The sequence below is a fragment of the Mobula birostris genome, chromosome 5 (genome assembly GCF_030028105.1).
Source record: "Mobula birostris isolate sMobBir1 chromosome 5, sMobBir1.hap1, whole genome shotgun sequence".
Taxonomy (NCBI): Eukaryota; Metazoa; Chordata; class Chondrichthyes; order Myliobatiformes; family Myliobatidae; genus Mobula; species Mobula birostris.
The window spans coordinates 35,508,986-35,529,747 of NC_092374.1; positions in this window are offsets into that span (position 1 = coordinate 35,508,986).

A 20,762-nucleotide genomic window follows, 5' to 3' on the forward strand; every position below is an offset into this window, starting at 1 on the left:
GCATGTGGCGATGCCACCCGTGAGGGTCACCTACGGTACTTCCCGTCCCTCTACAGACGGTGTGATCGGGAGAGCTGTTCTCCAACAGGGACTGGCCACCTTTATGTAAACAGAAACCATACTACACAGCACACTTTAACGGGATTTCGAAAATCGAGCCCCGCTTTCCTATTACCACTAATTTACCAATTAGCGGTATTCCTTCATGAAATAATTCGCGCTTTTAAGAGGCCACTACTTTTTTTTTCCTCAGTCTACTGCGAAAGAACCAAGTTATCAGCGTTTGTTATTGTTCCTATTGGCTCCTGCAGCAGGTGTCTTAATCCCCTTGTTGGATGTACTTTTTTCCTTCCTTTCTGTCTCTCTCTGGGACGTCGAACTGTTCAAAGGTATCACGCATTCTAAAATAGCCTGTTAATTAAACACCGTGCCCATTTCCTCTCCACGGCTCCCCTTTCTCTCTGAGGCACAGCTTACCAGGTACAGGCAATACAGCAACTGACAGCTCGAAAACTCAGTGAAAAAAAAGTTCCAGACTGCTTCACGAGGAAGTAATCCAACACAATTTGACAGCGACGCCATGAAGGAGATGTTGAATAAAAGAAAAGTTTTCAAATCTCAGACAAAATAAAGAGGGCATGCCAGAGCCTAGGGCACCAAAAACAGGCAATATGCATTAATTCAATGCTCAAAATCCAAAGTAAATTTACTGTCAAAGTACACATATGCCACCATATACTACCCCGAGATTCATTTCCTTGTGGGCATTCACAGTAGAGCAAAGAATTACTGTCTAAGTAAATAACATCCACTGCCTCACCTTTGTCCTCTCTGCTTGTTACTTCCTTGAAGAACTCTAACAGATTTGTCAGGCGAAATTTCCCATGACATAAACCACACTGACTTTGACTTATTATATCATTAGTCTCCAAGTACCCTGAAACTTCATCCTTTATATTGGACTCCAAAACTTTCCCACCCACTGAAGTTAGGCTAACATGCCCGTAATTTCCTTTCTTTTGCCTTCCTCCCTTCTTAAAGAATGGAGTGACATTTGCAATTTTCCAGTCCTCTGGAACCATGCCAGAATCAAGTGATTATTGAAAGATCATAACCAATGTATCTGCTATCTCTTCAGCAATCTCTCTCAGGACTCTGAATGTAGTCCATCTGGCCCAGGTGGCTTATCCACTTTAAGGCATTTCAGTTTGCCTAGCACTTTTTCCTTTGTAATAGCACTGTATCTCACTCCTGCTCCCTGACACTCACGGACCTCACGGACCTCAGACGCACTGCTGGTGTCTTCCACAGTGAAGACTGATGCAAAGTACTTATTAAGTTCATCCACCATTTCTTTCTTCCCCATTACTACCTCACCAGTATCATTTTCCAGTGGTCCAATATCAACTCTCACCTCATTTTACTCTTTGTATAACTGAAAAAGCTTTTAGTGTCCTGCTTTATATCATTGGCCAGTTTGCCCTCATATTTCATCTTTTCCCTTCTTATAGTTTTTTTAGTCGCCTTTTGCTGGATTTTTAAAACTTCCCAATCATCCAACTTCCCACTTACCTTTGCTACCTTATATGCCCTTTCCTTGGCTTTTATGCAGTCCTTACCTTCCCTTGTTAGCCACGGTTGCCTACCCTGCCATCTGAGAACCAGAAAAGACTGGTAAAGACAAATGTTGGTCCCCTACAGACAGAAACAGGTGAATTGATTATGGGGAGCAGGGACATGGCAGACCAACTGAATAATTACTTTGGTTCAGTCTTCACTAAGGAGGACATAAATAATCTTCCAGAAAAAGTAGGGGACAGAGAGTCCAGTGAGATGGAGGAACTGAGCGAAATAGTTGTTAGTAGGGAAGTGGTGTTAGGTAAATTGAAGGGATTGAAGGCAGATAAATCCCCAGGGCCAGATGGTCTGCATCCTAGAGTGCTTAAGGAAGTAGCCCAAGAAATAGTGGATGCATTAGTGATAATTTTTCAAAACTCGTTAGATTCTGGACTAGTTCCTGAGGATTGGAGGGTGGCTAATGTAACCCCACCTTTTAAAAAAGGAGGGAGAGAGAAACCGGGGAATTATAGAAACATGGAAAATAGGTGCAGGAGTAGGCCATTCGGCCCTTCGAGCCTGCACCGCCATTTATTATGATCATGGCTGATCATCCAACTCAGAACACCGCCCCAGGCTTCCCTCCATACCCCCTGACCCCCGTAGCCACAAGGGCCATATCTAACTCCCTCTTAAATATAGCCAATGAACTGGCCTCAACTGTTTCCTGTGGCAGAGAATTCCACAGATTCACCACTCTCTGTGTGAAGAAGTTTTTCCTAATCTCGGTCCTAAAAGGCTTCCCCTCTATCCTCAAACTGTGACCCCTCGTTCTGGACTTCCCCAACATCGGGAACAATCTTCCTGCATCTAGCCTGTCCAATCCCTTTAGGATCTTATACGTTTCAATCAGATCCCCCCTCAATCTTCTAAATTCCAACGAGTACAAGCCCAGTTCATCCAGTCTTTCTTCATATGAAAGTCCTGCCATCCCAGGAATCAATCTGGTGAACCTTCTTTGTACTCCCTCTATGGCAAGGATGTCTTTCCTCAGATTAGGGGACCAAAACTGCACACAATACTCCAGGTGTGGTCTCACCAAGGCCTTGTACAACTGCAGTAGTACCTCCCTGCTCCTGTACTCAAATCCTCTCGCTATAAATGCCAGCATACCATTCGCCTTTTTCACCGCCTGCTGTACCTGCATGCCCACTTTCAATGACTGGTGTATAATGACACCCAGGTCTCGTTGCACCTCCCCTTTTCCTAATCGGCCACCATTCAAATAATAATCTGTTTTCCTATTTTTGCCACCAAAGTGGATAACTTCACATTTATCCACATTAAATTGCATCTGCCATGAATTTGTCCACTTACCCAACCTATCCAAGTCACCCTGCAACCTCTTAGCATCCTCCTCACAGCTAACACTGCCGCCCAGCTTCGTGTCATCCGCAAACTTGGAGATGCTGCATTTAATTCCCTCATCCAAGTCATTAATATATATTGTAAACAACTGGGGTCCCAGCACTGAGCCTTGCGGTACCCCACTAGTCACCGCCTGCCATTCTGAAAAGGTCCCGTTTATTCCCACTCTTTGCTTCCTGTCTGCTAACCAACTCTCCACCCACACCAATACCTTACCCCCAATACCATGTGCTTTAAGTTTGCACACTAATCTCCTGTGTGGGACCTTGTCAAAAGCCTTCTGAAAATCCAAATATACCACATCCACTGGTTCTCCCCTATCCACTCTACTAGTTACATCCTCAAAAAATTCTATGAGATTCGTCAGACATGATTTTCCTTTCACAAATCCATGCTGACTTTGTCCGATCATTTCACCACTTTCCAAATGTGCTGTTATCACATCCTTGATAGCTGACTCCAGCAGTTTGCCCACCACCGACGTTAGGCTAACCGGTCTATAATTCCCCGGTTTCTCTCTCCCTCCTTTTTTAAAAAGTGGAGTTACATTAGCCACCCTCCAATCCTCAGGAACTAGTCCAGAATCTAACGAGTTTTGAAAAATGATCACTAATGCATCAACTATTTCTTGGGCTACTTCCTTAAGCACCCTGGGATGCAGACCATCTGGCCCTGGGGATTTATCTGCCTTCAATCCCTTCAATTTACCTAACACCACTTCCCTACTAACATATATTTCGCTCAGTTCCTCCATCTGACTGGACCCTCTGTCCCCTACTATTTCTGGAAGATTATTTATGTCCTCCTTAGTGAAGACAGAACAAAAGTAATTATTCAGTTGGTCTGCCATGTCCTTGCTCCCCATAATCAATTCACCTGTTTCTGTCTGCAGGGGACCTACATTTGTCTTTACCAGTCTTTCCCTTTTTACATATCTATAAAAGCTTTTACAGTCTGTTTTTATGTTTCCTGCCAGTTTTCTCTCATAATCTTTTTTCCCCTTCCTAATTAAGCCCTTTGTCCTCCTCTGCTGAACTCTGAATTTCTCCCAGTCCTCAGGTGAGCCACTTTCTCTGGCTAATTTGTATGCTTCTTCTTTGGAATTGATACTATCCCTAATTTCTCTTGTCAGCCACGGGTGCACTACCTTCCTTGATTTATTCTTTTGCCAAACTGGGATGAACATTTGTTGCAGTTCATCCATGCAACCTTTAAATGCTTGCCATTGCATATCCACTGTCAATCCTTTAAGTGTCATTTGCCAGTCTATCTTAGCTAATTCACGTCTCATACCTTCAAAGTTACCCCTCTTTAAGTTCAGAACCTTTGTTTCTGAATTAACTATGTCACTCTCCATCTTAATGAAGAATTCCACCATATTATGGTCACTCTTACCCAAGGGGCCTCTCACGACAAGATTGCTAATTAACCCTTCCTCATTGCTCAAAACCCAGTCCAGAATAGCCTGCTCTCTAGTTGGTTCCTCGACATGTTGGTTCAAAAAACCATCCCGCATACATTCCAAGAAATCCTCTTCCTCAGCACCTTTACCAATTTGGTTCACCCAATCTACATGTAGATTGAAGTCACCCATTATAACTGCTGTTCCTTTATTGCACACATTTCTAATTTCCTGTTTAATACCATCTCCGACCTCACTACTACTGTTAGGTGGCCTGTACACAACTCCCACCAGCGTCTTCTGCCCCTTAGTGTTACGCAGCTCTACCCATATCGATTCCACATCTTCCCGGCTTATGTCCTTCCTTTCTATTGCGTTAATCTCTTCTTTAACCAGCAACGCCACCCCACCTCCCCTTCCTTCATGTCTATCTCTCCTGAATATTGAATATCCCTGAACGTTGAGCTCCCATCCCTGGTCACCCTGGAGCCATGTCTCTGTGATCCCAACTATATCATAATCATTAATAACAATCTGCACTTTCAATTCATCCACCTTATTACGAATGCTCCTTGCATTGACACACAAAGCCTTCAGGCGCTCTTTTACAACTCTCTTAGCCCTTATACAATTATGCTGAAAAGTGGCCCTTTTTAATGCTTGCCCTGGATTTGTCGGCCTGCCACTTTTACTTTTCTCCATAGTACCTTTTGTTTCTACTCTCACTTTACACCCCTCTGCCTCTCTGCACTGGTTCCCATCCCCCTGTAGTGAACTAACCTCCTCACGCCTAGCCTCTTTAATTTGATTCCCACCCCCCAAGCATTCTAGTTTAAAGTCACCTCAGTAGCCCCCGCTAATCTCCCTGCCAGGATATTGGTCCCCCTAGAACTCAAGTGCAACCCGTCCTTTTTGTACAGGTCACGCCTGCGCCAAAAGAGGTCCCAATGATCCAAAAACTTGAATCCCTGCCCCCTGCTCCAATCCCTCAGCCACGCATTTATCCTCCACCTCATCGCATTCCTACTCTCACTGTCGCTTGGCACAGGCAGTAATCTCGAGATTACTACCTTTGCGGTCCTTTTTCTCAACTCCCTTCCTAGCTCCCTATATTCTCCTTTCAGGACCTCATCCCTTTTCCTACCTATGTCATGGGTACCTATATGTACCACGACCTCTGGCTCCTTACCCTCCCACTTCAGGATATCTTGGACACGATCAGAAATATCCCGGACCCTGGCACCAGGGAGGCAAACTACCATCCGGGTCTCTGGACTGCGTCCACAGAATCACCTATCTGACCCCCTTACTATCGAGTCCCCTATCACAACTGCCCTCCTCTTCCTTGCCCTACCCTTCTGAGCTACAGGGCCGGACTCTGTGCCGGAGGCACGGCCACTGTCGCTTCCCCCGGGTAAGCTGTCCCCCCCAACAGTACTCAAACAGGAGTACTGTTATAGACCGGTTAGCCTAACGTCGGTGGTGGGGAAACTGCTGGAGTCAGTTATCAAAGATGTGATAACAGCACATTTGGAAAGCAGTGAAATCATCGGACAAAGTCAACATGGATTTGTGAAGGGAAAATCATGTCTGATGAATCTCATTGAATTTTTTGAGGATGTAACTAGTAGAGTGGATAGGGGAGAACCAGTGGATGTGGTATATTTGGATTTTCAAAAGGCTTTTGACAAGGTCCCACACAGGAGATTAGTGTGCAAACTTAAAGCACATGGTATTGGGGGTAAGGTATTGATGTGGATGGAGAATTGGTTAGCAGACAGGAAGCAAAGAGTGGGAATAAACGGGACCTTTTCAGAATGGCAGGCGGTGACTAGTGGGGTACCGCAAGTCTCAGTGCTGGGACCCCAGTTGCTTACAATATATATTAATGACTTGGATGAGGGAATTAAATGCAGCATCTCCAAGTTTGCGGATGACACGAAGCTGGGTGGCAGTGTTAGCTGTGAGGAGGATGCTGAGAGGATGCAGAGTGACTTGGATAGGTTGGGTAAGTGGGCAAATTCATGGCAGATGCAATTTAATGTGGATAAATGTGAAGTTATCCACTTTGGTAGCAAAAATAGGAAAACAGATTATTATCTGAGTGGTGGCCGATTAGGAAAAGGGGAGATGCAACGAGACCTGGGTGTCATTATACACCAGTCATTGAAAGTGGGCATGCAGGTACAGCAGGCGGTGAAAAAGGCGAATGGTATGCTGGCATTTATAGCGAGAAGATTTGAGTACAGGAGCAGGGAGGTACTACTGCAGTTGTACAAGTATTGTGTGCAGTTTTGGTCCCCTAATCTGAGGAAAGACATCCTTGCCACAGAGGGAGTACAAAGAAGGTTCACCAGATTGATTCCTGGGATGGCAGGACTTTCATATGAAGAAAGACTGGATGAACTGGGCTTGTACTCGTTGGAATTTAGAAGATTGAGGGGGGATCTGATTGAAACGTATAAAATCCTAAAGGGATTGGACAGGCTAGATGCAGGAAGATTGTTCCCGATGTTGGGGAAGTCCAGGACAAGGGGTCACAGTTTGAGGATAAAGGGGAAGCCTTTTAGGACCGAGATTAGGAAAAACTTCTTCACTCAGAGAGTGGTGAATCTGTGGAATTCTCTGCCACAGGAAGCAGTTGAGGCCAGTACATTGGCTGTATTTAAGAGGGAGTTAGATATGGCCCTTGTGGCTACGGGGATCAGGGGGTATGGAGAGAAGGCTGGGGCGGGGTTCTGAGTTGGATGATCAGCCATGATCATAATAAATGGCAGTGCAGGCTTGAAGGGCCGAATGGCCTACTCCTGCACCTATTTTCTATGTTTCTATGTTCCTATGTTTCTTCCATGGAACATATCTATCCTGCATCTTGTGAACTATTCCCAGAAACTTCAGCTACCTCTGCTCTGCTGTCTTCCCCGCCGGTATCAGCCTCCAATCCAACTGGGCAAGCTCCTGTCTCATGCCTCTATAATTCCCTTGATTCCACTGTGATACTGATACATGTGACTTATGCTTCTCCCTCTCAAATTGCAGTACTGGGGGTGGGGGGTGGAATTCAATCATATTATGATCACTACCTCCTAATGGCTCCTTTACCTTAAGATCCCTAATAAAATCTAAATTATTATACAACACCCAATCTAAGATAGCCTTTCCTCATGTAGGCATCTCAAAGGCATTCAATAAATTGCTTCTCTGCAGGAAGCAACCATACTCTCCAAGATAGATCTGTGCAATGCTTACAACCTAGTTTGCATCGGAGAAGGGGTGGGGAAATGAGTGGAAGACAGCATTCAACACCTGCACTGGGCACCTAATGCTGCCCTTTAGTCTGGCCAACACCCTCACCCTGGAAAAGGATGTGCTTGGAGCATGTTAAATCAGTTTGTTTTTGTGTATTTGGACAACATTCTTATCTATTCCCGCTCTCACCAGAAACACGTCCAGCATGTCTGGAGGTTTCTCAGCTGGCTCCTTGGGATGAAGTTTTATGCCAAGCCAGTGTGAATTTTAGAAACTGCAGGTGTCATACTTGGGTTACCTCCTCAGTGTTCAAATGAGCCTGTATAATGATTAGGCAGTTATAGAGTGACCCAACGCATCTATGGTCAAACAGATGCTTCATGGGGTTTGCAAACTTTTATCGCAGCTTCATCCGAAACTTCATTTCCATCGTGGTTCACACAAGTGCATTCACCAAGAAGACCTAAGCAGAATTGCTATGGACATGTGAAGCAGACCAGGCGTGCTCTGGGTTGAAGTGACACTTCACCACTCCCCCACTGCTGCAAATTCCAAACCTACTCCATCCATCCATCGTAGAGGTTGATGCATCAGATGTTGGAATTGGAGCTGTACTCTCCCAGTAGATAATTGGCTGCACCTCTGTGCTTTGCTTTCCTGTTGCTTGACTCCTGCTGATTGGAAATATGATGTCAGGAACTAAGAATTTCTGGCTGTCAAGGAGGTCCTGGAATCATGCCATCTCTGGCTCACCTTTCTGGTATGGCATGGGCAGACCATAAGAACCTCGCCTACATTTGTGATGCCAAGAGACTCAACTCTCATCAAGCCCGTTGAACTATTTTCTTCACCTGGTTTAATTTCATGCTCACCTACCATCCTGGCAGCAAGAATACTGGAGCCGATGTTCTCACCTGCCAGTTTGACATCGCTGAGGACAATGCCAATCCAGAGTCTATTCTTCCTTGATCGTGCAAAGTAGCTCCTGTAATTTGGCAATAGGAACAGAGGTGAAGGCCGCCCAATGGTTGGCTTCCCAACTGGCTGTTTGTCTCTGCAATTGTGCACTCCAGAGTGTTGGAGTGAGGTCACTCTAACCATCTGGGGATTCAATGGACGCTGGAATTTATTAAATTGATGTTGCTGGCCATCTATGTCTCAAGATGTCCCTGACCGTCTCTGCCTGTCCCACTTGTGCAAGAACTAGACATTACATCAGTGCTCTGCCTGCTGCCTGTGCCTCACCAACCCTGTCCCACCTCTTGGTAGATTTCATCACTAGTCTGCCTCCGTAGGATGGGGACACTACCATTCGGGTACCTGATCGAGGACCACAGTTTACGTTGTATCTTTGGAAGGCTTTCTGTTCTCTTCCAGGAGCCACAGCCAGTCTCTCACCTGGTCTCCACCCTCAATCTAATGGCCAGACTGAGAGAGTGAATCAGGAGCTGCAGACAACCCTGCGCTGCCTTGTCTCTTCCAACCGCACAATGTGAATTTCCCAACTGGATTGGGTAGAGGTTGCCCACAATAATCTCCAGGTGTCCTCCACTGGCATGTCACCCTTTGAATGCCACTGCTGTTCCCTAAGGTTGTCATAGCCGGGGTGGTAGTGGGGATAAAATCCCACTACCTATAAAGTGCTCCAAATGTCGTGCGACTCTAACAGCCTCTGATAACCAAGTCCAGCTCTTGGCATTCATGTGTGGCTTAGCTACTAGGCCCAGCAGAACTGTTTCTACTGACAAGTGAAGGAGCAAAGGTAGACAACTTACGCCTCAAAACAGTTGCTTCGGGCAGGTGGGGCTCATCACCCTTGGAAGGCAGCCCGCCGAGGAGAAGGGAAACTCTGATTTTAAACCTCCACTGCCTTGCGCCATACCCACCCACAGGAAAGACTTCGGAAGTAAACCGCAAGGATGAAATCCAGATTTGGGGTCCCTGAAGGAGTTTGATGTTGTGTAGAACTTCATTCTGTCAACCTCTGCAACGACACTGGTGCCAAGCAGTATCGGTTCTTGCCCTTCCCTTGGACTACATCAGTGACGTGGAGAGGGGGTACCCTTTGCATGGGCAATAGCCAGTTCTTCAAATCTTCCCACCCAGGCTTGCTCCCTGGAGCGGACACCAGAGGCCTAAGCCCATGATCTTCTGGGATCAATGGCTGCCTGCTACATCTCTGATGAAGAGATTAATGTGGGAGTTCCTGCTGCTGATCAGTTGGCCAGGGCTTCTCTCCAGTGCGCTCAGAAGTAATATGCTGCATGTTGGTTGGCTCTGCTGACGGGTGAGGTCTCGCAAGCCAGAGGAAAAGGCCTGACTGGTGTCTAGAGATCTTCCTTTGAGAGTGCTCTGGGCCTGCATTATGTGGGACCATTTGTAGTGGGGAAGGCTATCAAAAGAGTCTCATATAGACTGCACATAACATCATCTGTGAAGATTGACCCAGTGTTCCATGTTTCGCAGCTTAAGCTGGTGACTTCCTCCCCCCCCCCCCGATACAGTCATTCCCCCTTCCTTTCCTCCCTGCTTGGTGGCTGGGTCCCTGGTCTATTCTGTGCTGTGCACCCTGGCATCTAGCCTGGTGTGAAGTAGGGTCCAGTACCTTGGTACGGCCCAAAGGAATGTCCTTGGGTTCCAGCTTATGACATCCTGAACAAGTCCCTCACTGGACTTCCAGTGGGTACAGGTCGCTGGCACCTCCGGAACTGCGCCTAGGGAGGGGCCACTATCGCAGCCATGGACCCTGCTGTAGAGTCCTGGCGCCCTTGCAGACGGGCAGCTGGAAGGGGATGGCAGTCATGCTTGTGAGAATGCATACTCCAACCAATTCGGGTTTCTTGGTGGTTGTGTTGAATCGCCTTCCTCTTGTTTCAGACTTGTTGAGTCCTGGCCAAAGCACAGTGACGGTAACGCTCCATACTTTCCTTAGTCAGGAAAGAGGATTACAGTTTAGATTGACACTGTAAAGGTGTGGTATTAATTTAGTATTAAATTACTGCTTCTGAGCCAGAGTGACGTGTTAGTTTGAGAGTTTTAGTTAGCGGCCCTGTTGGCCTCGCGTTTATTGTTTTTCTTTAGTTCTGTACAGTTCTTATTAAAAATCAATGAACTGTTCATTCCACTTCTGTGTCTCTGTAAAGGAAAATTATTTTAAAATTCATTATGTGTTCTTTCCTGGTTCAGCTCAGCATATTTGCATATGTATTCTCAAACAAAGGAGAGGACGCACGTGTCCATGGCCAGAAGGAAACACTTTATTAGAACTAGCATACACGCAATACAAAAGGAAAAATAAATCTCTGTAGCAGTACAGAATCAAAATAATGCTTATCATCCACTAAGCGAGCCGATCTGGAGGGGTCCGCGGATCTGACAACCTCACATGCAGCCTGTTTTTTCTCTCCTGCTTTCTCTCCCCCAAGTCGAAGTCTAACTCTGGCTCAACATACACTGACTCTCTCGATGCACTGTCCCCTATCTTAACACAAGTCACCAGACATGACCTTGACTAGGACGGAACCCTCTCCTCTTGCACAAAGAAGGTGCCCCTTTTATACCCTTCAAGACCCCTTACACAGGTATTTTTCCAAGCATTTGGTACCTGCTCCTGCACAATGACCCTTCCTTCCTGTGAAAAACATGTTTTCACCATTTTCCACTGTTATGGCTATAGACTTGTACTCCTGCAACTTCCTCAAAACATCGCTGTGGACTGGTTCTCTTGTACTTTCTCAAGACAATCCCTCTCCAAACTAACAGAACTTTGCCTTACGGCTTCCATTTAATTTTAGCATAAACCAAGGAGGAAACACATTTAACTTATTTCTTACACACCACCCCTTGATTCCTCATTGGTATATTATATAAAACTTATGGTAAATACAAGTTAGCTAAAATTATCATAATATAATTAAGCAATAGGATTATTATAATAATCTGATAATTCTGCATAAGCAGTAAGCTAAAATAAACTGTATCTTAATGACAACTGATATGATTTGTTCATGTCCACTATTCCTCAGTCCCAAACTTTATTTTGAATAATGCAAATCCGAACGTAATTACCAAGGTTAAATTTCACAGATGTGTAGGTGACATCATTGCAATGTGGATGTTTTCCTTTTCTATAGCTGTTCTTTTTCACAGTTCAAACAGTGATCTTTGCTCAGGGGAAAGTCCATGCCGTCCATAAGATTAATTCCAGGCTGTTATTTCACATGGGAGAAAACCAAGTATCCTTTATTATCAGTCTTACAAAAAGTTAAATCATTCTGGTTTGGCCATTTTCTCATTGTTCAAACACAAGATGTTCTGTCCCTTGTACTGATACTCAGTAAGTGTTACTGTCTCCATTTGCTACAATCTCCCCCTTGCAGACCGGAGAATTTCAAATGTGCACCCATATTTACCTCTCATTGTGGGAGCCCTTTCTTCAGTGCCTGTTTCCTCCTCTGGCTCTAGGCTCTACTTAATCATCCTGGCCATCGGTGATCCTTGGGGTAAAGGTCTGTTGTTTAAATTGTAGAAGACTTGGCATGGTACAGTCAACCACCCCTGTAAGGTGTGAGCTGATGTCAAAACACAAATCTATTGTTTTAAAAGTGCATTCATTCTTTCGATTAGCCTTGATGCTTGAGGGTAATAGGGTATGTGATATAGCCAATGAATTCCTCTGCTGGCAGCCCAGTCTTTCACAGCTTACCCCGAGAAGTGAGACCCATTATCTGACTGTATTTCTCAAGGGTCTACTTAACAACCAGTCAACTTCTGCAGTCCCTTCAGTGTGTGATCCTGGTCAGCTTTTGTGCAAGGAATTTCCATTAACAAACCATGGTAAGCAAATATTTAAATCATTGCTGCTGTGGCAGGTGTCCGATGTAATCAATCAGCTATTCCTGGGCCGGACCATCTTCTCACCTATCCCTTTTAACGTTGGCTGTCGGCTTCTCAGGGAGTGCTAACAAGTATCACACGCAGTAATAACTGCTTTGGTCATGTCTCCTGTTAGTTGTATACCTTGTTGTTTAGCCTATTTGACCATGCCATGTGCTCCCAAATGACCAGCCACATGATGTACCCATTGTTGCATCGCATAGGTGTTGAACTGATTTACCCGGATTAAGTGCTCCACTTAACTATTAAAGGCAAAGCATCTTTCTGTTGAGTGTCTACATGGAAAACAGTGATCTTCATTCGTTGGGCTGCTTCCCAGCTCATTTCCCAAAGTGTTTGTCCCCACAAAGGCTTTCCCTGTAACTGCCAGCTTTGTTATGCCACCCTGATCTCTGCACTGGCATTCCATTCGCAGCCGCCCAGAGGCGGTGTGTGTGTGTGTGTGTGTGTGTGTGTGTGTGTGTGTGTGTGTGTGTGTGTGTGTGTGTGTGCGCAGCTGACTCATTTTGTGTCGCAGCGGTAATGTGACTGCTACCAGCTCACCTAGTTGGCTGAACTGCCCTCCCCCAGCCGCTGCAGATCTGCACTTTACACTGGGTTCATCTGGGCAGCTCCCCATCCGTGGACAGTGGCTTTCCAGCGACTGGAGCCATCCATAAGCCAGGCGCGGTGCTTCTCCGCTTCAGCAACTCTTCATATGGAACACCGCAAGGAACAGGAGAAAGAGGCACTGGTGTGCGGGGCCACTTCCATCTCACACTAGAGCAGGGGTTTTCAACCTCTTTTATGCCATGGACCAATGCCACTAAGCAAGAGGTCCATGGACTCCAGGTTGGGAACCCCTGCACCAGAGGCCTGCTGCGCTCTCCTCGACGTTAGCGGGGCTCTCTGACAGCAACCACGAACCATGTCATAATGGGGAGGTCAGGTCTCATGACTGCCTCGGTTCCGTCCGCCTCCACCAAGGCCCAGTAGCAGGCCAGCAGCTGTCTTTCAAAGGGCGTGTGTCAGGCAGGGCCTGGGCTATTCCTTCCTTACAGGCCTTGTATGCCTGTCGCTGCACTGGACCACGTTCAAAAGTTGCTTTCTTCCCAATTACTTTCTATAAGGGATGTGACAGGACAGTTAGGTGTGGTATATGCCGCCTCCAGTATCCCAGTAGCCCCAGGATCCTTGCATATTGGTGGGGTAGCCATCTTAGTTACCTTATTCCGTATTTTATCTGGAATAACTTGATATCCTGAGACCCACTAGACTGTCTGGGTTGGCCCCTGTATTTTCTATGGATTCACCACCTATCTCCTCTCCATCTTGTAGCTTACTAGTATGTCCAGGGCCTCAGCTGTCTCTTCCTCGGAGGATCCTTTTAGCATGACGCCATTGATGTAGCGAACTACCTGAATATCAGGTGGGAGAGCACGTACATCACGGTCTCGCGCTATCAGTCCAAGCCACAGGGTAGGGCTATGCACTCATCCGTGAGGCAATCTGGTAAAGGTGTACTGTCTGCCTCCCATTGTGAAGTTCACTGGATCCCAGGACTCTGGCACCAGGGGAATGGAGAAGAATGTGTTGGCCAGATCTATCACAGCATACCGTCTCTCATCTCCCCGTGACGTTGTTCCCACTAAGGTCACTCATGTCGGGGACAGCAGCAGTTAACTGAGGGGAGTGTTTATTGAACCGGCGATAATCATCTGTCATCCTGCTCCTGCTGCTGCTGTTGGGCTTCTTTACTGGCCAGGACTATTAAACTCAAAAGTTGCGTGTTTGATCACACCTTGTTTTAATAACTCTGCTTGGGTGTCTGAGACCTCTGTATGTCCTCCTGCTATTAGGTACTGTATCACACAAACCAGGGCACTCGATGGCAGTATTGTAAGGGGCGCCCGCTGAGCTAGCCCCACTGAAACAGTTGCTGTTAAGATGCCAAATGTGAACTTCCCCAATTTGGCCAGCACTGCTACCGTGTGAGCTTGTACTGCCAGGTCCTCACGAGTGACGTACTGCTCAGATCTCAGTGGGAGATCGTCAGGGCCGTCACCACGCTGACTATCAGCGCCATATCAGATATTGCCATCCCAACCGTCGGGGTCCCATCCTTTACGCATTGCTGCCCTCACTTTGATAGGGTCAGGCTGCTGATCACTCACCTTTGCCCAATGCTCCTGCTATGCTCTAAGTCCCTTACACGCTAGGGTGGCTTGCTGCGACGTAACCTTGTCAGCTCATTCAGGGGCTGTCCTAGCTGATTCAGCTGAAGTAAGATTTTGCTGCTCCACGATTCCAATTCTGTCATTACGGCAGACAACTTTTGCTCTGCTACTCTATACATGTCAAATGCAGTTTTCAAAGCAAACAGCAAAATCCAACAAGCCATTCCCTTACTGGCTTCCAGTTTGGGAATCCTTACCTTACTTACCAGAGTGGCTGCCATGTCCAGGACATCATCTCTACTCCTCTCCATCTCAGCTCTCTAACATGATAGAGGGCAGCACTCAGCCAGCATGCTGGCCACTGCAGCAAAACCATGGGTGTTTTCCCTCCACCCTGCTGCTTTAACCTCAGTCTCACCCTCAGATTTCTCCTGTTGTTTGCAATACATAGCACCCATTAGGCTGAATCTTGCTTGCAGTGCCAATTTATAAAGCCAAATTTATTTTAATATTTGTTATGTGTCCTTTCCTGGTTCAGCTCAGGATATTTGCATTTGTATGCACAAAGGAGATCTCACACATATCCAAGGCCACAAGGAAACATTTTATTATAACTAGCATACGTGCAATACAAAAGGAAAAACAAGTCGCTGTAACAGTACAGAAATCAAAATAAAACTTATCATCCACGAAGCAAGCCCACAAATCCGGCAACCTCACACGCAGCCTGTTCTCTCTCTCTTTCTGAGTCTAACTCTGACTCAACATGCATTGACTCTCGATGTACAAACGTTTGTACTGTTCCCTTTCTTAACACCAGTCAACAGACATGACCTAGCCTCGGACAAAACTCTCTCCTACGGCACCAAGAAGGTCCCCCTTTTAGACCCTTCCAAACCCCTTACACGGGTATTTTTCGGTGCATTTGGTATCTGTACCTGCACAATGACCTCGCCTTCCCATGAAAAACATGTTTTTCAACGTATTCCTCTGTTATCTATAGACGTGTACTCCAGTAACTTTCTCAAAGAATTGCTGTGGACTGGTTCTCTTGTACTTTCTCTAAACGATCCCTCTCCAAACTAACAGCACTTTGCCGTCAGACTTCCATTTTATTTTAGCATAAACCAAGGAGGAGTCACATTTAACTTTTTCCTTACAGTCTCTTCCTCTGCACTCGGGCCATCTGTGAACACCGTGCCAGTACGATAGAATCAGTTAGCATCTGGATACATGCGTGTCAGTACAGAGAGCTTATAATGCTGGAGGAGGTTACAGGCGCAGATTGGGAGATCCGAAAAGGATGTGTAATTTAACATTGTGATAACAGGGGTTCACTTAGTCTGCTTGGAGTCAAGGCATTGCAGCTGGTCATTTGGAACACTGACCAAGGGGCCGCTCTCTGCATGCTCAGCTGGATACTAAATCCGTGCACATCACTGTAACCCCATTGGTCTCATAACCAGGAAACCTGGTGTTAATGTGGACTGGAGAGACTTCCCAATTGAAACAGCAATTATAATCATGACTTAGAATCATAGAGTCACAGCCTACTACATCACAGAGACCGGCCCTTCAGCCCATCTAGTCTGTGCTGAACTGTAATTCTGGCTTGTCCCATCAACCTGCACCTGGACATTGCCGTCCATACACCTCCCATCCATGTAGCTATGCAAACATGTCTTAAATATTGGAATTGAACCTGCATCCACCACTTTCGCTGTCAGCTCATTCCACTCTTGCACCATCCTCTGAGTGAAAAAGATCCTCCTCAGGTTCCCTTTAAATATTTTGTCTTTCACCCTTAACCTATGAACTCTAATTCTTGTCTCACCCAACCTGAGTAAAAAAAGTCTGCTTGCACTTATCCCATGTATACCCTTCATACTTATTCTTCTATCAAATCTCCCCTCATTCTCCTATGCTCCAAGGAATAAAGTTCTTAACTATTTAACATTTCTCCTAAAGAATCCATAGGGACAAGTGATTGTAATACGATCGAAAGCACCCTACAATTTGAGAAGCTAAAGTTAGATCTATCAGTATTACAGTGGGGTAAAGGGAATTACAGTGCCATGAGAGGGGAGCTGGCCAAAACTGATTGGAAAAGAACACTGGCAGGAATGATGGCAGAGCAGCAATCGCTGGAATTTCTGAGAGAAATTCGGAAGGCGCTCGATATATACATAACAAAAAGGAAGAAGTATTCTAAAGATGGGATGACACAACCATGCCTGACAAATGAAATCAAACCGCCCTTGAAAGTTGTATAATAGAACAAAAATTAGTGGAAAGTCAGAGAATTGGGAAGCTTTAAAAAACCAACAGAAGGCAACTAAACAACTCATAAAGAAGGAAAAGATGGAATACGAAGGTAACCTAGCCAATAATACTAAAGAGGATACCAAAAGTTTCTTCAGATACATAAAGTGTAAAGGAGGGGCAAGAGTAGATATCGGACCGCTGAAAAGCGATGCTGGAGAGGTAGTAATGGGCAACACGGAAATGGTGGATGACCTGATTAAGTATTTTGCATCAGTCTTCACTGTGGAAGACACTAGCAGTATGCTGGAAGTTTGAGGGTGTCGGGGCAGAGGTGTGTGAAGTTGCAATTACTCAGGAGAAGGTTCTTGGGAAAGTGAAAGGTCTGAAGGTAGATAAGTCACCTGGATCAGATGGTGTACACCAGGGTTCTGAAAGAGGTTGTGGAGGCATTAGTAATGATCCTTCAAGAGTCAATATCTTCTGGCATGGCTCCGGAGGACTAGAAAAGTAGAAATGTCACTCCACTCTTCAAGAAGGGAGCGAGGCACAAGAAAGGAAATTATTGGCCGGTTAGTCTGACCTCAGTGGTTGGGAAGGTGTTGGAGTTGATTGCTAAGGATATGGTTTTGGGTACTTGGAGGCACGTGATAAAATAGGGGGTAATCAGCATAGTTTCCATTAGAGAAAATCTTGCCTGAAAAATCTGTTCAAATTCTTTGAAGAAATTACAAGCATGGTAGACAAAGGAAAATTGGTGGATGTTGTGTACCTGGGTTTTCAGAAGGCCTTTCACAGGGTGCTACACATGAGGCAGGTTAACACATAAGGGCCACAGCATTACAGGAAAGATATGAGCATGGATAGAGCAGCCGCTGATTAGTAGGAGGCAAAGAATGGGAATAAAGGGTGCCTTTTCTGGTTAGCTGCCCGTGACTAGTGGTATAAAAGAGAGGCAAGAATGGATATCGATCTGCTGGAAAATTATGCTGGAGAGGTAGTAATGGGGACAAGGAAATGGTGGATGAACTGATTAAGTATTTTGCATCAGTCTTCACTGTGAAATATACTAGCAGTATGCCTGAAGTCTGTGTGGGATTGTTTCTTTTGACATTATATGCCAAGGACTTGGATGATGGTATTGATAGCTTTGTGTCCAAGTTTGCAGTTAATACAGAGATAGGTGGCAGGGCATGTAGTTTTGAAGAAGAAGAGAGGCTACAGAAGGACTTAGACAGATTAGGAGAATGAGCAAAGAGGCAGATGCAATAGAATGAAGAAAGAAAAGTGTGAACTATTTTCTAAATGGAGAGAAAATTCAAAAATCTAACGTGCAAACGGTCTTGGGAGTCCTTAAAGTTTAAGTTGCAGCTTGAGTTAGTAGTGAGGAAGGAAAATGTGATGTTAACATTAATTTCATTAGGACTGGGATACGAAAGCAAGGATGTAAAACACTGGTAAGGCCTCACTTGGAGCATTGTGAATAGTTTTGGCACCTTATTTAAGAAAGGATGTGCTGACAGTGGAGAGGGTTCAAAGGAGATTCACAAAAATCATTCCAGGACTGAAAGGCTTGTACCACGAGAAATATTTGAGAGGTGACCTCATTGAAATCTATCGAATATTGAAAGACTTTGATCGAGTAGAAGTGGAGAGAATGTTTCCTTTGGTGGGGGAGTCTAAGACTGGAGAACACAGCCTCAGAATAGAGGGGCGTCCTTTTAGAATGGAGATGAGGAGGAACTTCTTTAGCCAGAGAGTGGTGAATCTGTGGAATTCATTGCCGCAGGCAGCTGTGGAGGCCAAGTCATTGGGTATATTCAAGGCAGACGTTGATAGATCTTGATTTGTCAGAGCATGAAGAGATACGGGGAGACGGCTGGAGATTGGGGCTGAGAAGGAAAATGGATCAGCCATGATGAAATGGCAGAGCAGACTCGATGGGCCAAATGGCCTAATTCTGCTCCTATATCTTTTGGTCTTATAATTCAGTCCTCAAGTTCTGGCAACATTCTTGTAAATTCTTTCTGTCCTTGCAAATCTTATTGATATCTTTCCTGTACATGGGTGACAAGAATGCACACAATACTTCAAATTTGGCCTCACCAATGTCTCATAATACTTTAATGTACCATTCCAACTCCTGTGCTCAATACTCTGATTTATGAAGGGCAATGTGCCAAAGGCTCTTTTAACATCCCTATCTACCTATGTCACTACTTTCAAGGAATTGTGGCTCTGTTTTCCCACATCCCATTGCCTACTGGTCCTCAGTGTCCTACTGTTCACTGTGTAAGTCCATCCTTGCTTTGTCCTCCCAAAGTACAACACCCTACCATTTGTCTGCATTAAATTCCATTTGCCATTTATCAGCCAAAATTTTCAGCTGATCCTGATCCCATTGCAAACTTCCATAGCCTTCCTCTCTGTCCCCTACATCCCCAATTTTGTGTTGTCTGCAAATTTGCTGGTCCGGTTTACCACATTATCATCTCAGTCATAACAACAATGGACCCAGCACTATTCCATGTGACACACCAATATTCATACATCTATTAGCACTCTCTGGAGCATATGGATCTTGGACCTCCAGAAAGTGTCCGCAGTAGAGGTGATTGATAAGTTCGGGGCCTAAGGTAGAAGGAGATGAGTTATACAGTTCTTGTTACATGCACATGCAGTTCAACTCTTTAGGTGATTATGCAGAAAGTTTGAAGTTAATAACTCACCTCCTTCCACCTTAGGCCACAAACCTATCACTCACCCCCTGCTGTGGACACATTCTGGAGGTCCAAGATCCGTATGCCCCATGACCACTGGACTAAGAGTGTAAATGTAGGAGGGGACTATGTTGAAAAAGAAATGTGCTATGTTTTCTAAAATTGACTCCTTCTACCTTAGGCCACAAGCTTATCAATTACCCCTGGTATACCTACTTTGCTCGTTGCAAAATACAATCATTTATGCTGCTATAGTTCCCTCTGGTGGCAAAGAATGATATTTTATAACTGAGTGAAACAAACATCCCCTTTCATAGCTTCCAAATAATCTTATGCAGATGGATAGTGTGGAAGATTGTCTAAAGCAAGCTGGAAAGTTGGTTGGAGCGTTTGCAGTTGATATTTAATCCTAACGTGGGAGGTGATACATTTAAGGAAATCAAATAGGGCTAGTATATTGGCTGTAAATGGTAGAACACTAAGGAATGTTGAACAGACAGACCTGGGATCTATGTCCATGGTTGTCTAAAGATAGAAACACAGGTCGATAGGGTAGTGCAAAAGGCATGCCTGCTTACATAGGTTGGGGGCATAGAGTATAAGCGTTGGGATGTTGTGTTGCAACTTCATGAAACACTGGTTACATCGCACTTGGAGTATTGTGTGCATTTCTGATCACTACACCAGCGGTCCCCAACCACCGGGCCGCAAGGCATATGGTACCGGGCCGCGAGAAAATGATACGATTTGGCGACAGGAGTCAGCTACACCTTTCCTCATTCCCTGTCATGCCCACCGTTGAGCTTGAACGCACGCGAGGTTATTACGCGCACGCTATCCATGTCAGCGCATGAAGGAGATCAACTCCTCGAGCTTGCAAATGACAGCGGGCTGAAAAGTATGTTTGACATAACATCTCTGCCGGCATTCTGGATCAAAGTCAAGGCTAAATATCCTGACATAGCCATGAAAGCACTGAAAACGTTGCTTCCATTTCCAACATATCTCTGCGATGCATGCAACGAAAACTAATTTGCGGAATAGACTGGACATAAGGAAACCTCTTCGAGTATCGCTGTCTCCCATCACCCC